The sequence below is a fragment of the Dromiciops gliroides genome, chromosome 4 (genome assembly GCF_019393635.1).
Source record: "Dromiciops gliroides isolate mDroGli1 chromosome 4, mDroGli1.pri, whole genome shotgun sequence".
Lineage (NCBI taxonomy): Eukaryota > Metazoa > Chordata > Mammalia > Microbiotheria > Microbiotheriidae > Dromiciops > Dromiciops gliroides.
In genome coordinates, this window is record NC_057864.1 from 74,232,978 (window position 1) to 74,254,860 (window position 21,883).

At 40.4% G+C, this 21,883-nt stretch overlaps 1 protein-coding gene across 1 annotated transcript in view; it reads left to right on the forward strand.

Annotated features, from left to right (window-relative positions):
* Positions 1-21,883, forward strand: part of CACNA1E (calcium voltage-gated channel subunit alpha1 E) — a 649,518-nt gene that overhangs the window by 34,404 nt on the left and 593,231 nt on the right.

Sequence of the window (21,883 nt, forward strand, 5' to 3'; positions counted from 1 at the left end):
AGTGTCTGAGGCTAGATTTGAACTCAGGTCCTCCTGAATCCAGGGCTGGTGCTTTATCTACTGTGCCACCTAGCTGTCCTCTAAAATTAAATTTTAAGATCTGTATTCTCTTCCTCTCACCTTCTCCAACCCTCATTCAGAAAGCAAGAAAACCAAAACCTGTTACAAGCATGTATAGTCAAGCAAAACAAATTTTCACACTGGTCTTATCCAAAAAAGTTTCGATTTCTCCTCTATCAGGAGGGGTGGTAGCTTGTTTCATCATGAGTCTTCTGGAATTGTGGCCGATCATCTCATTGATAAGAGTTTCCAGGCATTTATTTCAAAGTTGTTTGTCTTTACAATATTGTTGTTTACAGAGTGCTTTAAAATCCGCAAATTGCCTCATTTAGCATGGCGCTATCACAGCTGGCCCCAAAGGGACTGGAGTGCTTGCTCTATACTCAGCCATCATAATTTGCTGACCAAGTTTAGTTATGGGGAAATCTGACTTCTAATTAAGAGGATCAGGCTCCCCATTTTCACACTTGGTGGCTCCAAACAGGTCCTCACTCAGGCATTCCAGGGCCTATGTTAAGTACAGTAAAAGTCAGGGCCTCAAAGTCCAAGGGGCTCCCCAAAGGAAAAATGGAAAGAAATGCTTCACAATGTATAAACACAAATCAGGCCTGGGGAAAGTAGTTTATTCCTTCACAGAAAGGGGAATGAAAAGCATTAACAAAATAACTTAAAAAGAAGATTCAGTAACTTAACTATTAACTATTATTACAGTCTGCTGGAAGGGCAGTAGTTAAGCTTTAATGGGACATAAAACAGTTTGAAAGGACGCTAATTAGCCATTTTACGTTTTCCTCTACTTATTCCTATGAACTCTGCTGGCAAAACAGGTATGGCTTGGCCATTCTCTCCATAGGCTCCCGAGTAGTTGTGGGTGAGTTAACTCTTCCGCTGCTGGTGACATCAAAGTGTCCTCATTCACAGGCCTCCCAGGACCTTCAGTCTTTGGGGAATTGACAAAGTCCCTGCTAGTACTAGCTATGTCCACCATGGCTTGCTTGTTCATCTGAGATCAGGGAAGAAAAAAATCCAGTTAGGCAGAGGTGCCCTTATGCTCAGGGCCATATAGAAGACCCTGCTTAGAGCTTGAGCCAGTATCCACCTTGCGAACGTGTATAATATTGCTTTAGTATTTCTTATTATTAACCAAGGGGCAGCTAGGTGGTTCAGCTGAGAGTGCTGGGCCTGGAGTCAGGAGGATCTATCTTTTTGAGGTCAAATCTGGCTTCAGACACTTACTAGCTGTGTGACCCTGGGCAAGTCACTTAACGCTGTTTGCCTCAGTTTCCTCATCTGTAAAACAATCTGGAAAAGGAAATGGCAAAGCAGTATCTTTGCCAAGAAAACTTGAAATGGGATCATGAAGAATTGGACACGACTTGAAAAGCAACTATTATTACATGAAGAGAGTGGGGGATGGACAATCCACAATATCTCCATTTGATTCCCCAAAGTGTGAATCTGCAATCACTCAAAACCATATATCATGTACCACCCCCTCCCCACCACCCACTAATTATTAGCTCACTAATGGACACAGTTCCAAACAAAGGCATTTAATGAAATGTCATAGAAAGAAAAATAGCCACAGATCCCTCCTCTCCTCCTTTGTTCCCATAAACCCGTGCATAATTACTCACAAATGCAGGCACCATCCATGGTAGGAGTGGACACACATCAGGAATCACTCATGAGAGGACCCATGTTGGGAATATGTGTGGACAGACTACATGAACTCGGGCACTGTACACTTCTGGTGCTTTCAAAGGGCTGTTGGCTTCTTTGGGGGATATAACTGAGTCTCTCTGGGTCTTCTCCCTTCTGGGGGCTGCTTTCTCTTGGGACTGTACCTCGGCATTGTGTCACACATCTCTGCTCCTCCAATTTGTATCATCTATTGACTGTTTCTACTTGCAGCTTCTCTGCACTTTGCTGGATTTGTGGGTGGTTTCCTGCTACCAATTTCTGGGCTTCATCTCTTTCAGACCACTTGCCAGCAATCTGTGCTTCACTATGCTAGGATGGTGTGTATTTATTACATATATTGGTCAAGAGCATAACACTTCAGCTTTGGCACAATATTTTGACCAGTGAAAACAATCTCATCTCCCTTTGCTTTCCTTCCTTGCACCTAGTAAAGTATTTGCAATCTAGCAAATTTCTAAGGGGAATATACATGAGAAGCAACATAAGTGAACAAAGAACATAAACACAGATCACCATCTCAATGACAGGGTAAAATGCACATGCAGGCATCCGATACGTGGCATCTACTCTGTCACAGCATACAGCTAGCAGTGCAGGCAAAAAACATAATCCAAAGCACATCATTTATAGTATATACTAAACTGTGGCATATATCAAAGGACACGAATCTCAGTGAAATAAAAAAATATACTATCACAAAAGAGGTAGAGACCAAGCAGAGACATGCCACATTAACATATAGTATTAATTCAGGGACAATATTATATATTGGTTATCTGTAGCAAAAACAATGGATGTAGCAATAAGTTATGTACAACATAGCATGGTGCATAAATCATTTAGCAAATAATAGCACATGTTGTCATACATGAGGTACCTATTACATGTATTACAACTGTCATTACTCAGTCACATGAATAACCACTTCTCCCATATATCCTGAAGCTTCATAGAGTGAAGATTAACAAAGATAAATTAAAATAATTTAACTCATTGACTTTTTTTTTTTTAGTGAGGCAATTGGGGTTAAGTGACTTGCCCAGGGTCATACAGCTAGTAAGTATTAAGTGTCTGAGGCCGGATATGAACTCAGGTACTCCTGACTCCAGGGCCAGTGCTCTATCCACTGCGCCACCCAGCCGCCCCTGACTTTTTAAAATAAATTTTTACTGATATCTTTTTTATGTCACCAAAATTTCTCCCAGTATCCCTGACCTTGCCCTCCAAGGAAGCCATCCTATATAACAATATTCTTTTTTTTTTTTTGTGGGGCAATGAGGGCTAAGTGACTTGCCCAGGGACACACAGCTTGTAAGTGTCAAGTGTCTGAAGTCAGATTTGAACTCAAGTCTTCCTGAATCCAGGGCCAGTGCTTTATCCACTGTGCCACCTAGCTGCCCCTATGTAACAATATTCTTAAAGAAAAAAAATAAGCAAATTCATTAATACATAGAAAAAGTGTGAGAATATATGTGATGTTTCACACTTGTGCATCTTCCACTTCTATAGGGAAGGTATCTTCTTATGCCTCTTTGGGGGCCATGTTTGAACATTTATTTTTTATTGTTTTGTGTTCTTTCCTTTTACATTGTTATAGTTATTGTGTATATTGTTTTCTTGACTGCTTACTTCAGTTTGCATAAATTCAGGCGTCTTTCCATGCTTCTGTGTATTCATTGTATCTGCCATATCTTTTGTTGTTGTTGAGCCCTTTTCAGTCATTTCTGTCTCTTTGTGACTCTTTTCTGTGGTTTTCTTGGCAAAGATACTGGAATGGTTTGAGGCTAACAGCTCATTTTACAGATGAGGAAACTCAGGCAAACAGTGTGAAGTGACTTGTCCAGGGTCACATAACTAGTAAATGCCTGAGATTGGATTTGAACTAGGTCTTTCTGACTCCAGTTCTGGTATTCTATCAACTGTACCACCTAGCTGCTCTTGTCATTTCTTAGAGTATAGAATAGTGATTTGTTTGTTTATTTTCTTTTTAGAATAGTGATTTTTTACAGTAATGGAATATTGCTACACAATATTCACAGTATTACACAATAGCATTTCATTATATCCATGTGCCACAATTTGGTTAGCCATTCCACAGTCCATGGACATGTACTTTGTCTCCAGTTCTTTAGTTCAAAAATTGCTGTTATAAATATTTGAATGTAAATGGGGACTTTATTCATATAAAAAACCTCCTTAAGGTCTATTTCTTGAAGTGGAATTTCTGAGTTATTTTATTTGCACAATCTCAAGTTGCTGCTCCATCAGCAATGTACCAGTGTATCTACCTTATCACAATTCCTCCAACATGGACTAGTTTTCCTTAAGAGGTATCAAAACTGTCTTTGAGATTTAATTGGCTCAGGGGACTAAGTCTCAGGTTGTTTTTGTGGTTCTCCTAGCTGCAGCTGGGCTCTGATGCTTGATTGGTGGGCACAGAGTAGGGGGGAAGCATCACTCTACGGAACATTCTTCCTGTGCTATGACTAAGTAAATCTCCTCTTGTTAACTGTTTGATGTTTTGTGTTGAAAATAAACTACCAGGGGACCGGCCCAAGTTGAGCCTTGCCTGTAACATGTGCTTCTTAAGAGCTATTACAACTTTTGCACATTTCTTTGGAGAATATCTGTCCTTAAATGCCACAGAATTAACACAACAAAAGAGAGCAATTAAACAAGTATGGCACAAACCCAGGATTAAATGAGAGAGAACTAACTAAAGATGGAAGAAACAACTCAGTCGAATTTCATTTGGTCTGGTTCAAGTGCCCTATGGCTAAAAGAGATGCTTTCCCTTAGAAAGTTACCAGGATGTAGAACATCTTGTTAATTCCATTCATGGGGGTTGAGGGTTGTGGGGGCACTTTTCACATATTACTATTATACTTACTTGTATATCTATTCTATCCTCTAAGTAAAATGTGAGCTCCTTGAGGGTGGAGGTTATTTTGTTTTTAATTTTGGATTATATGTATGTGTTATATACATATACAGCTAGGTGGCAGCCAGGTAGTGCAGTGGATAGAGCGCCAGCACTGGAGATAGGAAGACTTGTACTCTTGAGTTCAAATCCATCCTCAGACACTTGCTAGCTATGTGACCCTGGACAAATCGCTTAACTCTGTTTGACTCAGCTTCCTCATCCTTAAAATAAAGTGGAGAAGGAAATGGCAAACCAGTATCTTTACCAAAAAACCCCAAATGGGGTCATGAAGAATTGGATGTGGGGCAGCTAGGTGGTGCAGTGGATAAAGCACCAGCCCTGGATTCAGGAGGACCTGAATTCAAATTTTGCCTTAGTCACTTGACACTTACTAGCTGTGTGACCCTGGTCAAGTCACTTAACCCTCATTGTCCTGCAAAAAACCCAAAGAATTGGATGTGACTGAAAAATTACTGAACTATACACAGGTATACTTCATACATACACATATATACAAGCACACACACACTTATGTACATCTATTTCTCTATATTTCTCTCTATATAGATATAATATATGTATACTTCACTTCTCTCCACCCTAATGCTGCCATTTTTTAAAATGTGGAGATTTGCAATGAACACAGAAAACTACAACCATGGATGTTTTCCAGAGACCATTATACTCAAGTCAGTCAATTTGGTACAGATAATTACATTTCTCTAATCCTTGGTTTCATTTCCAACCTGCCTTCCATTAGTTACACTGTCTTTCTTTAGAGTATCTGGTTTGTATATGAGCTACTACTTCCCCAGGGACACAGCTACTAGCCCTGATGGGAAGCACACACACACACACACACACACACACACACACACACACACACACACACAAGGTGCCAACAAGTCCTTAATTAATCTGTGATGAGTGATGTGCTTTCAGATGAAACCAGAAGGCAACACATAGGAAATGTTTTGGGTATGGTGGAAAGAACTAGACATCTCTCTGGGTCTATGTATATTAAAGGAGGGGATTTGCCCAAAGGCAGTCAAGCTTTGGGAACACTTGGAGGAGCCAGATGCTTGTACATGTAACCAGAGGGAAGCAAGTGAGTGAGGATTGAGGATTGATCCCCTATCCTTGACCAGAGCATGACCTGTGAACTTTGAAAAGTAAAAAGATTTGGACTTCCCATCTATAGTAATTGTAGTATCCCTGGAGGAGTGGTGGCTTGTGGGCAAACTAGAGACCCTAGAGAAAGGCAGCTTTAGGGAGTGTGAACTCTTTGGGGTGGAAAGAAGTGCAGCCATGTTCTTCTCTATGAAGATACTGACTTTTGGAGTGCAGGAGTGTTGCACTTCAGGGGACTTCCTATGGCCTCCTTAAAGAGGAAAAAGACTTCTATTATCATGAATGGTCAGTTCCCCTTTGGCCACATGAACTTTCTAACTTTGAGTCCTTTCCGCCCTGAACTCTGTATGAATTTGCAGGAAAGTGTGCCCTGGTTTGAGGTGGGGAGAGGATGTATTGTATCAACTATTTTGACTGTACCTCTTTAGTAAATAATCTTTCATCAAACCTAATGAACTCTATAACTACTGATTGATCAATGGGGAGCCTCTTTAGTGACAGTACTAAAAACATTCACACCTCTCAGGGATATACCTACAGACTCACCTTCAGGGGACCCAACCACCAGTGCCATTGAATTTTGGAAGAGTCTAAGGGGGATGCCACACTAAAAAATGGAGGGGAGGAGGCAGCTAGGTGGCATAGTGGATAAAACACTGGCCCTGGATTCAGGAAGACCTGAGTTCAAATCTGGTTTCAGACACTTGACACTTACTAGCTGTGTGACCCTGGGCAAGTCACTTAACCCTCATTGCCCCACCAAAAAAAATAGTGACTTAAACAAATGGAGCGGAGAGAAATCACTAACAATTGGGTTAGGGTAAGGAAGGTCTCAAAGAAGTGACAACTGATATGATCCTAAAAGAAATAGAAGGATGCTGGGAGGCAGAGATGAGGAGGGGTTGCATTCCAGGCATGGGAGATCACAATGTTGAGTTTGGGGAGCAGTTAGTTTAATTTGGCTAGGACACAGAGTATGTATGTGAAAGGGAGTAGATAAAATAAGACTGTATAGTTAGCTGGGAGACAGATTGTGGAGTGCCTTCAATCCCAGCCAAAGAAGATTGTTTCTTATTCTATGGAGGGTGGGGGGAGAATGCATGGTCAGACCATTGCCTATAGAATAAGAAACAAACTTCTTTTGCATGCAATTTAAGGCAAAATAATTGTTGACAGGTGTATGGAGGACAGATGAGAGAAGTTAAAAGCAGGGAGACCAATCAGGAGAATATTGCAGAGGTCTAGGCTGAGGGTAACGAAGAGAAGAACCACAGTGGTGGTTGGGTAAGCAAAGAGACGGTGACTGGGTAGAAAAGATGTGGCAGTAGAATCAACAGTGGTCACTAGTTGGCTAAGTGGGCAGGTGTTGTGAGGGAGAATGAAGAGTCTAGGATGACTCCTTGAATACCTGGCTGACAGAAGAGGGGATTTAACAGAAATAGACAAGCTTGGAGGAGGGGCAGTTCAATTCTCAAATCTCCATTTGTGGTGCTAAGTGATCTCCACGGGGGAGATGTCCAAGAGGGGGGCAGTTGTTGAAGAGGAACTAAGAGGTCAAGAAAAGGAGAATAAAAAGCTTCCCACTTTCCTTCTTTTCTTTTCCCCTCCTCAATACTGCCGCCACCACGATCAATCTTTTTCTACTTTTTTTTTTTCTTACCCTTAAGCCAACTCACAATATGATACCTTTGTATTGTAAGTCTTCCTTATACAACAAGCAGGCTCTTAACTCAGTCAGATTTATCTCGCATGATGCCTTCCTCAACCCTTCTCCCAGCCTGATTTGATGATTCTATGTTGGTCATTATCTGAAGAGATGATTCTCTATCTGTCTCTCCTCTGGCTTGTTCTTTCATGACTGGAAACTCTACTCATTTTGTTTGATTTAGTCATCCAGGGGGAATCGTGGTGTCACCATTGGAAGAAAAGAAACGGAAAACAATGTGTCAGCTCTCCCTATGGCTTCCAGGTCACAGAACTGGCTGCTCGAGTGAGCAGATCCTGCTGGGTGGGTGACGACTCCATCACAAAAGGCTTTTGTGGGCATTGTGGTGTGTCAGACTTCTAGTCAGTGGTAGCTTGGAGACAGTAAACATTTTCCCTCCTTATAATATAATAATAATATTTCTCACCCTTCAAATGAAGGGCTAAAAGGCACCCACAGAGGTATTAATTATTCAGGCTGCACAGTTCTTCCCATGGTGCCAGTCCAGGAGAGTCTTGCTCATTTAACTGCTGGGGCCATGGAGGTGAGATGACAGAGTGTTGGGGCCCATGAAGAACTGGGAAATAGGAACTTATTGTCTCTGTCCCCAAGCCAACCAAAGAACAGCTTGTTGAGAGAGCTTAGATATTGTTAGACTTGTTTAGGCTTTTAAAAATTATGATTTTTTTGGGCAGGGCAATGAGAGTTAAATGATTTGCCCAGGGTCACACAGCTAGTAAATGTCAAGTGTCTGAGGTTCCATTTGAACTCAGGTCCTTCTAGATCCAGGGCCAGTGCTTTATTCACTATGTTACCTACCTGCCCCCCAAATTATATATTTTTTTAATGAACAAAGCCTTTTTGAATTAACAAGCATTTTTAAAACTCCTTTCCACCTCTCCCCCACTGGAAAAAATGCCAACAAAACTTTTGTAACAAATATGACTGCTTTTCCTCTGAATTTTTCTGTGGGCCTTCAAGAGAATCTGAGACATCAGTGGGACAGAGGAAACTAATGAGAGTTAAAGTTTAGAGGCAAATGAAGGCAAAGAATGACTTTAGAAACTTGTTTGAACCCTAAAATGCTGCTAAGCCTCAGGGTAGAGAGCTGGGCTGTGTTTTGCCTAGTTCAGCCAATGCCATTCCTGAGTTAAGCATTTATTTTCAATGAATATGAAAACTGGGTTCTAAACCATATATTCCAGAACAGTCTCAGCCCCCACTCCTCTCAACTAGGCTGTCCAAGGGCTTGGCATGGAAGCCATATGGCCCAGGACTGTCTTCCAGGGTGACTTGGGGATGGAAAGGCTGGGAGAAAAGATGGTCATTTAGTTTCCCAGTCTCTGGCCCACCTGGACTTGGGATGGAAGGGTTTTCCAGGCCCATAGGAGTCATTTGGGCACACACTTGGACAGTTGGACAGGAGTACCCTCAACAGGGTTGCCTCTGAATATGGAGGATGTTAGTGTCCAGTCTGCAGTGTGATGTAGGATGGTACTGTTTCCATCAGTGATTTACAGAGCAAGTTTTGGGGAGATGAATACAATTTGTCATCTTTTATTAACTCACCACAGTAATTCTTAGTTCCTTCTCTAGGCTGCTCGCAAACTAGATATAATTGACCAGTGATTGTTATATTTCTGAGAATCTGGCAGGGACAGGCATTGCTGAGCCTAATTATGGAAAATAAAGGCACCTGCTTGGCTAGACCCATTTCTCCAGCTATTTCTCCTATCTCCCAATAAATGCTTAATAAAAGTTCTGTCTACATCTATCTGTCTGCCTGTTGATCTATTCCACTTTTTCTTTCTATCTATATTCATCATCTTATCATATCTATCACTTTACCTATTCATTTAAAAGAATATCATACCCTATCCTCTGAGGGGAATGGCCCTGCAATTATTTTTTGGGCACTATTTTCTTAGGGGACAGGAATTCCAAGAACAGGTGTCATTTCTTCCTATCCAACTGTATGGTTCCCTGGTCTAGAGGAAGCTCAGGGACTCAGGGTTCAGGAATGCCATTGCTGTTTCCATCTTTGTTTGTCCAGCACTTAACACAATGCCCAGAACATTAATAATAAATAAACAATTAATAAATGCTTGTTGACTTGACTCTTCAGTTGGGAAAACACTGCAGGACTTGCCCAAAACTATGGCGGCACTGGTAAAACCTAGATGAAGATTGCTACTCAGAAACAACACACACTCATGTAGCACCCACTCTGCATTTAACACAATGAAGAATAAGGGAGAAACCCAAGGCAGTCTGCACTCAAGGAATTTATAAGTTGCTTGAAGAGATGTGACTAACCCATGGGGAATAGCATAGAGGACAGAGAACAATACTGTAATGTGCTAAATTGTGTGGTACAGACTATAAGTGCTAGTGAAATTCAGAAGAAGGGGAGATCAGTGACAGATGGAGACTTGATTTAGGTCTTGAAGGACATATCAGATTTGAAGGGGGGAAAGGAAGGACCAACATGAACAAATGCACAGTTCATTGCATATAGAAAGGAGGGGAGTTAGGAGAGGAAGTGGGGAAATTGACCTGAAAGAGGGTGAATATTCAATTAAATTTAATTCAGCAAACATTATGCTTTATAGCCATGGTGCTAGGCACTTAACACAAAGGATACAAAGATAAGAATAAAATATATCCTACCTTAAAAAAAAAAAAACAAAACAAACTTGCATTCTTTGTGGGGTTTTTTTGGCTTTTTTTTTTTTTTTTTTAGTGAGGCAATTGGGGCTAAGTGACTTGCCCAGGGTCACATAACTAGTAAGTGTTAAGTGTCTGAGGCTGGATTTGAACTCAGGTACTCCCAAATCCAGGTCTGGTGCTCTATCCACTGCACCACATAGCTGCCCCCGAAACTTGCATTCTATTATAGGAAATGAGGATGGTTGGAAATACAACCTAAGAGAGACAGGGTAGTGTGTTGGTTATGGTACTGGACTTGGAGTTAAGAAGGCCTGGGCTCTGGGGGGCAGCTAGATGGTGCAGTGGATAGAGCATTGGCCCTGGGGTCAGGAGTACCTGAGTTCAAATCCGGTCTCAGACACTTAACACTTAACTAGCTGTGTGACCCTGGGCAAGTCACTTAACCCCAATTGCCTCACTAAAAAAAAAAAAAAAAGAAGGCCTGGGCTCAAATCCCATCTTATACCTTCTCTAACTGTGTGACCCTGAGCAAGTCCTTTAACTTGTGCCTCAATTTTCTCATTTGTAAAATGAGGGGGTTTGACTCTAGTTCTAGTTCAGCTCCGAGTCTATCATCCTATGATATATACCAATAAGTCCAAGTACAAGAAGAGATGTTGCATTATTTTGGCATCCCCATTCTTGAGATTTTAGCAGAGGACAAGAGTGCCCATTACTGTAGGTGAGGGAGAAGAGAATAGACTGATAATTGGTTGACTAAGTTGGTTTGGGGTAATATTATGAATGCCAGGCTAAGGAGATAGAATTTGTGAGGAAGATCATAGGGAGTCATTGAAAGTTTTTGAATGGGAATGACGCATGTTGAAAGTAATGTCTTAGAGAAATCATTCTGGTAGCTGTGTATGGGAAGGATTATAGAGGGAGGGCACCAGACTCAGAGAAGCCAGCAAAGAGACTATTATAGTAATCATGGAATCAAAGGACATTAGGGTTCTTTGAGGAGAAAAGGAGATCCAAATAGAAATGTGATTTGACCAAGATTCTGAGATCCTATGGTCAGTTAGTCCCAGAATGCATCATGCTTACATTTATGAGGGATTAGCTTCTAGTGGTGGCACTGGGAATGGAGAAGTAGAAATATGGGAGACATTTGGAAGAAGGTAATGACAAGATGTTGTACTCTACCTAGAGGCATCTAGACGGTGAGGTAGATAGAGCCCTGGACCTGGACAGGAAAACCCGAGTTAAAAATCCAACCTTTGACTCTTACTAGCTGTGTGACCTTGGGCATGTCACTTAAACTCTGCCTGTCGCAGTTATCCTCAGTAAGATGAGGATGATAATAGCACCTACCTCCCAGGGTTATTGTAAGAATCAAATGATGTAGTATTTGTAAGAGCACTTAGCACAGTGCTTGGTACATAGTAGGCACTAAATAAATGCTTATTCCATTTCCCGCCGCCATCATGGCTATCCAAATGTGTGTGAGTGAAGGGGTGAGGGGTGGAACAGAAAGGTCAGGAGAGAAAGTGGACTAGTTATGTACTTTCTTGTGCCAAGGGACTTCCTCAGAACCAACAGTGTTCATTCATTGAGGGAATTTAGCTGAGCTTTTGGAAACATATTGCTTTCAACCAAACCAGAGCCTGAATTAATGATTTAATTATCCAGGAATCTTTCCCCAAGGCCACATTCTCCATTTTAATTTTAGGAAACTCATGTATGTGGTATTCTTCTTCTCTTGATCTTGTCATCTGCTATGCTGAAAAAAAAACTCCCCTCTGAGCCCTAGCTGAGGACATAAATGATGACTTCTGTCAAGGAGGGAAAGAAGCAGCTGAGTCTGGCAGCTGTTCCCCAAGGGTATGAAACCTCTTGAAACTGAAAGTGGTTGGGGGGAGAGGGAGGTGTCCACTGACAAACACTCCATGGGTTTTGATTCATCCTTCTCTCTATTTTCTTCATACCCTATCCCTACAATAACCAAGGTAGCTCAGAGTTTTAGCATCTTCCAGACCTGGTCCTGGTTCTGAGAGATGTATTGAGTTGACTCCTCAGGAAGTATAATATTTCCATCCATCCATGACTAAAAGAGCATAAGAACTGATAATTAATCCACGGGTATTTATTGAGTGTGATTTATGTATCCAGCATTGTGCTAGGGACATACCAAGTCTAAGATACATCACCTTCCCTTGAGGAACTTATAATTAGTGGGAGAGAAAAGACATACACTCAAAAATTCACTTAGTAAGAGGGTAGGTGGTAAAGTGCTGAATTGTGTGACACAGACAATTAGAGGGCAGGGTGTGGTTTTTTAATTTGACTTTTTTTGGATAAAAACATTTGTATTTAAAGTTTTGAGTTCCAAATTTTATCTCTCCTTCCCTCCCTCTCCTCTCCCCTTCCTGAGGTAGTAGGCCATCAGATATAGGTTATACATGTGCAACTTTGTAAAACATTACCACGTCAGTCATTTTGTATAAGAAAACTCGAGTGAAAGAAAAAAATGAAAGAAAGTGAAAAATAGCATGTTTCAGTCTGTGTTCAATAAATATCAGTTCTTTCTTTGGAAGTGGAGAGTATGATTCATCATTAGTTATTTGGAATTGTCTTGGATCATTGCATTGCTGACAATAGTTAAGTTCATTCACAATTCTTCATCAAACAATATTGCTGTCACTATATACATAACATTCTCCTGGTTATGCTCACTTCACTATACATTAGTTCACATAAATCTTTCCAGGCCTTTCTGAAATCATCCTATTTGTCATTTCTTATAGCACAATAATATTCCATCACCATCATATACCACAGATTGTTTAGCCATTCCCCAATTGATGGACATTCCTTTGGTTTCCAATTCTTAGCCACCCCAGAAAGAGGTGCTATAAATATTTTTGTACAAATAGGTCTTTTACTCTTTTTGGAGATGTCTTTGGTATATAAACCTAGCAGTGGTATCGCTGGATCAAAGGGTATGCATAGTTCTATAGCCCTTAGGGTATAGTTCCAAATTGCTCTCCAAAATGGCTAGATTAGTTCACAACTTCATCAACAGTGGATAACTGTCCCAGTTTTCCCACAACCCCTTCAACAGGTAGGATGTTCTTAATTTTGTGTCATGGGCCCCTTTCACAGTCTGGTAAAGCCTATGGACCCATTTTCAGAATGATTTTTTAAATGAACAAAATAGAATACACAAGATTACAAAGAAAAGCAATTATATTGAAAAGAGTTATCTATTTATACATTGAAAACAAAGTTCATGGAACCCAGGTTAAGAACCCTGATGTGGAGGATGACAATTATATGTTATAGATAAAACAAGTAGGTAGCACATGGTTGTAGCTTCCCAAACCCCTCCTACCTACTGGCCCTGTGACCTTCCTCTCAACTGCTCTCTAGGGTCATGGTAATGCTTATATCTTCACTGATTCAAATTCACAGCTCCAAGCCCCTATCCATTGACTGTGGGCCAGATCAAACTAAGTGATTAATGAAATGACATAAAAAGGCACTTAATAAACAGATAGTAAATTTCAAGAACCTGGATCAGATATTAAATGTTTTCAGCACCCATTCCCAAATGACTGCCAGATCCAAACGCCTGCCGGCAGTGCTAGTCAACTCCTAGTTAATTCCTCTTTCTACCCAACATGTCAGGAGACATATCAGTTTATTCATGGGAGGGTGTTAGAGACATCAGCTCATTCATGGAAACATGTTAGAAAGGAATGTGAGAAACCCCACTCTGCTTAGTCATTGCCCTTTTCATCTCAGATGTGGCAGTCTTGAGAATACTGGCTTTTCAGCAAGGCATTCTGGGCTTTTCTGAGCTGAGCCACCCTTCAGAAAATCTCTCATCCAGGAGACATCTTTCTTGTAAATCTTTACATCTTCTCTGTATTCTGAGACTCCAAAGCACAACTCAGTAGGCACCACTGGCTCTTGCCCAAGCATCATGAGGTATGGGGTGAATGAAACTGGCGGCGTCATTCTTTCTAGCACCCAAAATGCCATATTTTGACTTCACTAAGCCTTCTGCTCAGCTTCTCCAGCAAGTTCAGCACTATCTGCCGCTTGTGGGTCTCCTTTTTGGAGTAAAGTGTGGTTCTAAATTTGTTAGTTCATGCCAAAGTTAACACGGTCTTGAGTAGCTTGTTCTCAAATCTCAACATTGGTCAAAATGGATTCTTGAAGGGAAGCCATATGCCACACAAGCCATTTTGCACACAATGCCTTTAGAAAAGTCTGCCATCACCAAGATGATCCTAATATTCATCCTATATTCTTCTAAGGATAAAAGGCTATATACTGGATATCCAAAGTCATTTTGGTACTTACACTCTTGGGATAAGCAGTACTAGTCAGTAGCACTTTCCTCTGAACACACTCAACACAGGTCTCACACTTCCTACATACATCTGTTACCACCATGGGCCAAAAGAATGTATTTTGTACCAGTTCCTGAGTGCTTTTCCTGACTTGTTTCTAAAATACCCATGTATTGCTATTGCTTACATTACTATAGAGCAGGAGGTCTATGGTAGCATCCATTGTTTTCTTGTGTCATATGTTATATCAATTATGGTATTGTACAATATTCCATTGAATACTTTTCATTTCTGCCATTCTCTCAACAGCAAGGTGTGCTCTGTGAAATGAAACTTGAGTCCTCAAGGGTTCCATCCCCATCACTTCTTATAGACCTCCATTACATAGTTGCTCTTGTTGACAGTTATTGAAGAATGGACCATACCAGGGAGTATTTATCCAAAACAACATTTTGTACATTGATGGATCATATATTTAGAACTAGAAGGGAACCAAATCCCTCATTTTATAGATGAGGATCACTGAAATTAATTGACCTTTCCAATGTCATAAGGTTCGAAAGTAGCAGAGCCAGGATTTGAATCCAGGTCCTCTGTCTTTAAAGGCAATCCTCTGTCCAGTGACCTACACTGTTACCTCCCCTATGAAAGTTTCTCTGATCCTTTCAGTTAAAAGTGTTCTTTCCTTCTCACTCTCTGAATCACCTTCACCCCTGCTGTGAGTATCACCATGGCTTTGGACACATGTAACCTATGAGACAGGGCATCTGCATCTATGTTGGTTTTCCCTGGGCAAGTCACTCATGCTGAACTCATGGCGAGCTAACATCCAACAGTGCTTGTTGTAAATATTGTTGAAATATTGTGAATTGTTGTACATCCATGCTTGGAATTGAACTCAAGATGCAGAGGTTTTGAGCTTATAAATCACAACCCACCTGAAAGCCAAGAACTACAATTTGTGGCTGGGGTGCCATGTCTCATTAACACTGAATCCTTTACTGGTAAATGTAGAAGCAGGTTTCTGGTGGCTGTCACTCTCCTGGTAGAACATTACTTCCAAGCCATCTAGGTCGGCACTAAAGTAACACAAAGGCCTTGCTTAGCTCTGCAAAAGTTAACACTGATACTTATGGGAGACAGTTAACCAAATCTTTGAAATATGATTGATATTCCTCATCCTAACAATCTAACAATCTCCAACTGGTGCCAGTAGGTAATGGAACTACAGTATTTCAGAGTTGGAAAGGAACTTTAGCAAGATTTCTAGTGAGTGAGAACCCACTATCACCTAAGGCAGTCTATTCCTCTTTTGGAGAACTTTAATTGTTAGAAAAAATTTTCTTACATTGAACTTAAATTGTCCTCATTGCAACTTCTTCTATCCATTGTTACATATTTTCCTTCCTGCAATTGAACAGAGTAAGTTTAAACTCTTTCCCATAATGACCTACTTGACTTACTTGAAGATAGCTATCATGCTTCCCATGAAACTTTTCTTCTCCGGGCTAAAAAGACTGGGTTCCTCCAACTCATCTTTTTATGATATGAACTCAAGGCTCCTCATCATCTTGGTTGCTTTCATCTTGATTCTCTCCAGTTTATCAATGTCTTTCTAGAATGGAACATAATATTCTAGATGTGATATTAGTAGGGCAAAGTAGAGTGAAAATTTCATACCACATTCCACTTTTGGCTCTCCTCCTTCTGATCCTTTCCAACCATGTACCTGTAAATTAAATTGTTGAGGAATGATGGCTAAGGTCTCCACAAATTTCCAATAGCAGCCATGCAATCCTAGAAAAGTCTTTAGTTCTGAAAAATTCTTCAACCATGACCCAGTGACAAGCATGTCTGTCCATTCATGTCAGTTTTCACTTTGTTCTGAAATATGCCTTGTCACATGCTTGACAGAAGCTCTGTAGAGAAAGTACTTGAATATTGGCTTTATTCCAGAGGATTTTACTTGACCTACCAGCTCTAGGAGAAGGCTATCTTGGGCTGTGGGCCCAAACTTCCTTTCCTCTCCAATCTGAGTGACCATGCACATTTTTCCATTGGGAAAAGGAAAAAAAGTTTCTTTCTAACTGAAAGACTGTATTAGAAAAATGTATACAACCACTCTGGTTGGAGAGGAAAGGGAGCTTGGGACCACAGCTCAAGAAAGCCTGGTGCTAGAGTTGGAAGGTCAAGTAAAGGCTTAATTAAATTTCTTTAGTGGAATCTGGTTTACTGGAGTTGGTCTTTCTTCAGGTCTAGTCATCCATACCTACAGTGATGTCTTGGAACCTGGCAAGGCATGTTTTGTTAATTTCCAAACTGTTTTTCTGTCTACTAACTTTTCCTCTAATTTCATTATCTGGTACATGTCTAAGCTGCATAGAAGTTGCACTGTTTATTCAGTGATGAATACAATAAATGGTTTAATATATGTATACATATATATGTGCATATATATACATATAAGTATATTTCTATCCATGTATTCACACACACATACATAAAATACACATGTACACATAGATGCATATAAGCATACACGTGCATTTCTAGGTAGATATGGACATACGGATATACATGCATGTATACACATATCCACATTTATATACATATACACAAGTGCATTTCTATGGATACATAGGTATAAAGATATATAATACACATGTGTGTACATATGTACATATGCACACAAACAAATGTGTTTCTGTGTACATATGTGTGTACATTCCATTCCCTGGGTCAGTATGACATTGTCTAGCTGCTCCATGGCCACCATTCCTTTGCCTGCCACTTTTTGGAGCAGTCTTTTGAAAACTAGGCCTAATCAGAGGTCTTCTCTCTTATATTAAAAGGGATTAAGGAATTGGACACAGGCACAGACATCTCAGTCACTCTCCCTTGCTCCAGTCTCTCTTACTACAAGTACTTAAGCACAAGATGCTTCATTTTCAGGGAGCAGAAGAGATGAAAAATTAGATCTGTTGAAGCTTTCCTTTAGTCTCTTATAGTTTCCCTATTATTCCTGCATTATTTCCATAGCATGCCCCAGCTAGAACTTGAAGGGTTCCTCTCCTGATGGATAGAGACTGTTCCCTGCAAAAAGACTAGTGTTGTTTATATAGGTCCCTTGTAACAGTTTTGACAATCCCTATGGCAATCTTTTGCTACAGGGTCATTGGTTGCTGAGGAGGGTGGAGACACAAGCTTATTGACTATAGAGCACTGTATTCTCACTTAGTACAAGTGCCTGGGGGTGGTCCTACCCCCAAAGCAGGCCTCTCACATCATCTTTAGTCAATCCTCCCACCTGAGGGATTTAAACTTTCCTTTCATAGCCTGGTCTCCAATATGGGGGTTAATAACTAGTTCCCAAGCAGCCCCATCAAAAGATGTCTCTTCAGGGATGCTGGGATTTCCCACTGTTTTGTGCAATTTACATAATATAGCTACCACTTCTCCTTAATTCCTGTATATGTTAGCTAGTACTTTACATTCCCCCAAAGCATGGTGCAAAGTCTATAAAATAACATAATCACAATCAATAGGGACTCCCCAAAATAATTGTTCTTGATGGGGATTGAGTCTTGTTGCTGTGCCTCACATTTCCCCAAACTGCAAAGTCATGGTGATTACTTAGCTTAGTATTCACATAATCAGCACACAAGAACAATTCGGCAATGACACTTCAGCAACAAATGACAAAAACTTCAAAGACACATTGACTCTCAATAGAATAAGAGTTCTTTAAATCAACTGGTCTGCCTTGTATCAAGAGATTGAATAGAAAACCTTTCAAAGCTGCATTGAATATTTCCCTTCCCCCTTTTTTATTGTAATTTCATGCAAAGATAGATTATATAACAGCCTTATTCAACCCCCTATCTAATAATAAATCCAACATGAGCCCTCACAAATGAATGGCACCACCTTCTTCCCAAGTGGTACTCCTTCCAACTACAATTACAACTAGAGAAAGAAGAGAACAATCTTGAAAATTAATGTTATTCTGTTTATGTCTCTAGGGAAGAACAAGAATCAGTGGGTGGCAATTTGGGGGAAGCAGATGTTAGGCCAATATACAATTTTTAATTACAGTAGCCAAAAGATGGAATAGCTTGAATTAAGAGTAGTGAAGTTCTCTGTCACCGGAAATGTCCAAGCAGGTAAATTTGATGAATATTAATGAGTGATATTGTAGAGGCAATTATTGCATGGGGCAAAAGGTCAAAGTCCTAATTCTAGAACTTTGAGAATGGAGCCTGAACAAGCAAGGTTGAACTTGAATTAGGTTATTGGGGATGGACAGGATTTGCTAAATGGAAAGGAAAAGTGAGAATCTTCCTGGGGGGGGGCGGGGTTGGAGTGTCTTAAACAAAACCATAGAGATAGTCAATAAACACTATTTAAGAATGAGACTAGTATATAGAGGACAACAAGAACACAAAAATTGCTATATCTGAGTTAGAACCGCTACTCAACCAGATAATTGTGTTGCTGAGAGGCATCAAGGTAAGTTTTGCAAGAGAACATAGTTAGAATCCCTGATATTAACCCCCAAATGGTCACACTATTTCTAATTTTCCTTCTGAACTCACTATAAATGTGATCCAGGTCTAAGAATTTACATAAACCCTTAGTTTTGTTCAGGCATTGTGGGTTATAGTGGTAATATTGCTGTTCTTGGAGTTGGGAGGAACCTGGGTTCAAATCCTGCCTCTGACATTGGCTAGCTGTGTCTCCATGTGTGAGTCATTGAATTTCTTTTGACTTCAGCCTCTTCATATTTAAAATAAGTATAATACTTTAACACTTGTAGTATTTCCCTTATAGGGTGATTGTTGTGAGGTTTTACTCTAATACCCCATGAATATGTTGTCTGACCAATGTGGACATTTCTTTGAATGATGCATCCTGCAGACTATGCTTTCCTGACTGTCTGGTGTGACTCCACATTCTCCCATTAGTTTACTACAGGGATCTATCCAATCAATTTGCTGGGGGACTCCGACATATTCTCTTGACATCACCAGGATAGCAATGGAGTATTGAGGCTGCCCATTGATTAACATGAATCATCCCATAGTGTTTTTCAATCAAACGTTTTTGATGATAACTTTCCCAGCAGAATTCCTTATTAGTAATATGTCTGCTAATACATGCCATGCACCCCTACGCTGGGTGAGCCTGAACTTGAACTTTTCAAAGACTGTAACATTCTATGTGTTACAAACATTCCTGGAAGAACATTCATAATAAAAATTAGCCTTTTGTTTTGAAGGAGAAACTGAGGGACATTAAAAGAATGTTGAAGGGGCAGCTAGATGGCGCAGTGGTTAAAGCACCGGCCCTGGATTCAGGAGTACCTGAGTTCAAATCCGGCCTCAGACACTTGACACTTACTAGCTGTGTGACCCTGGGCAAGTCACTTAACCCCCATTGCCTAAAAAGAAAAAAAATGTTGCAATCATCCAAAGGCAAGCTTACCCATTCCCCTCCTCTTCCTTGTCCAACTAATTGTCCATTTTTGGTGTTTATTGAAAGCAGATATACTGATGGACAAGTTCTGTAGCTTGTATCTCTAACTGCATGTACCATATGTCTGGACAACAGTTGCTCTTCAACCATTTGGTTTTTCCTGTGTGATAGGTCAAACTCTAGAGAGTGAGTATTTATTAAGGACCTATCAAGCACTGTGCCAAGTACCTTACAATTATGACCTCATTTGGTCCTCATTTGAAACCTGGGAGGGGAGTTCTATTATTCTCACCATTTTACAGTTGAGGAAACTGAGGCAAACTCAATAAGTCAAGTGACTTATTTCCTCTAGGTCAAACAGCTAGTATCTGAGGGTGGATTTAAATTCAGATCTTCCTGTCTTCAGGCCCAGTATTATATCCACAGTTCCATCTAGTTTCCTCTAGGTATTTTTTTACCTCAGTGAAAAATCATGGGAAAACAGGTTTATCTGAGAGACCTGAAGAGAATGGCATTATGGGATGGTGGATAATGAACAAACTTCTCTCAGAGCAGGGAATACCTGGATTCAAATTCTGTCTCTGGAATATACTGGCTGTATGACTCCAGAACAATTATTTACCCTCTCAGTGTTCTAGGGACTAAGAAAATTACAGAGAAGGTGCCACCTTACATTGAAAGTGGGAGTTTCTCACTTGAGAGCTCCTGGTACTGATGAAATCATAGGGTTAGTCCTATAACCATCCTGGAAGTCCACACTGTTTATGAGGAATCTCTCTTCTACTGTGGTAGATTTCCTCATGAAAGTGGCCACCACCTTTGGCAAGCATAAAGCTTGTGCAGTGCTTAAAATGCTATGTAAATATTAGCTATTGTTATTAGTTTTTATTGGGGTGTGTGTGTGTGTGTGTGTGTGTGTGTGTGTGAGAGAGAGAGAGAGAGAGAGAGAGAGAGAGAGAGAGAGAGAGAGAGAGAGAGAGAGAGAGAACTAATACTGGAATCTTCATTGTTGATAGAGATAGCACTGAGTTCCATGGTGCTGTTTGGAGTTGGGTGTTTCATTAGTTGGAGGATGCAGTTCAATTCTCTATAGTTTGGACAATATCATTAAGGAGAAAAGTACTTTGTAGTTGTGTGATGATTAAAGATATGAGAGACAGTTTCTGGGTAATTTAATCATTTTATTAATAGGCCAGTAGATTATTAATAAAAAGATGGTCCATGGCTACCTCTTTCAGACCAGACTCCTAATGGCGGTGGGGTCACAGCTTATATATCCTTCTAACTTTAGGAGGTCTATCACAGCCATCAAAATTAATTGGTTGATTGAAATCAAATCTAATCGGCTGACAGCAAATTTAATTGGTCAACATGATTGGAGGTGGCTCATATTAAAATGAAGTCTTGGATACTGTGACTTAGGTCACTGAAATCTTAGTTGAAAAGACTTCAGAGAAAGAATGTAGACCTCACCCAAGCTGATAGGAGCACAATAGTTTCCACCTGGGTATGGTTCGTGCAGGATAAATCTCATCAGTAAAGTCCTTCAGAAAAGATTCGAAGGACTTAGAAAGAAGGAGGGGGAGCACTGAACCTTCCCAAGATATCGATTATTAATAATTATTTCTCACAGCTGCAAAATGCCACATGATTAAACTAAATTCAGTAAGTATCTTCTAAATGCTCACTATGTGCAAGGCTGTACCTGATGCTGGGGATTAAAAAAAAGACAGGATCACTTCCCTCTTATTGTTGGTCAATTGTTTCAGTTCTATCTGACTCTTCATGACCCTATTTGGGGTTTTCTTGGCAGAGATACTAGACTGGTTTGCCATTTCCTTCTCCAGCTCATTTTACAGATGAGGAAACTGAGGC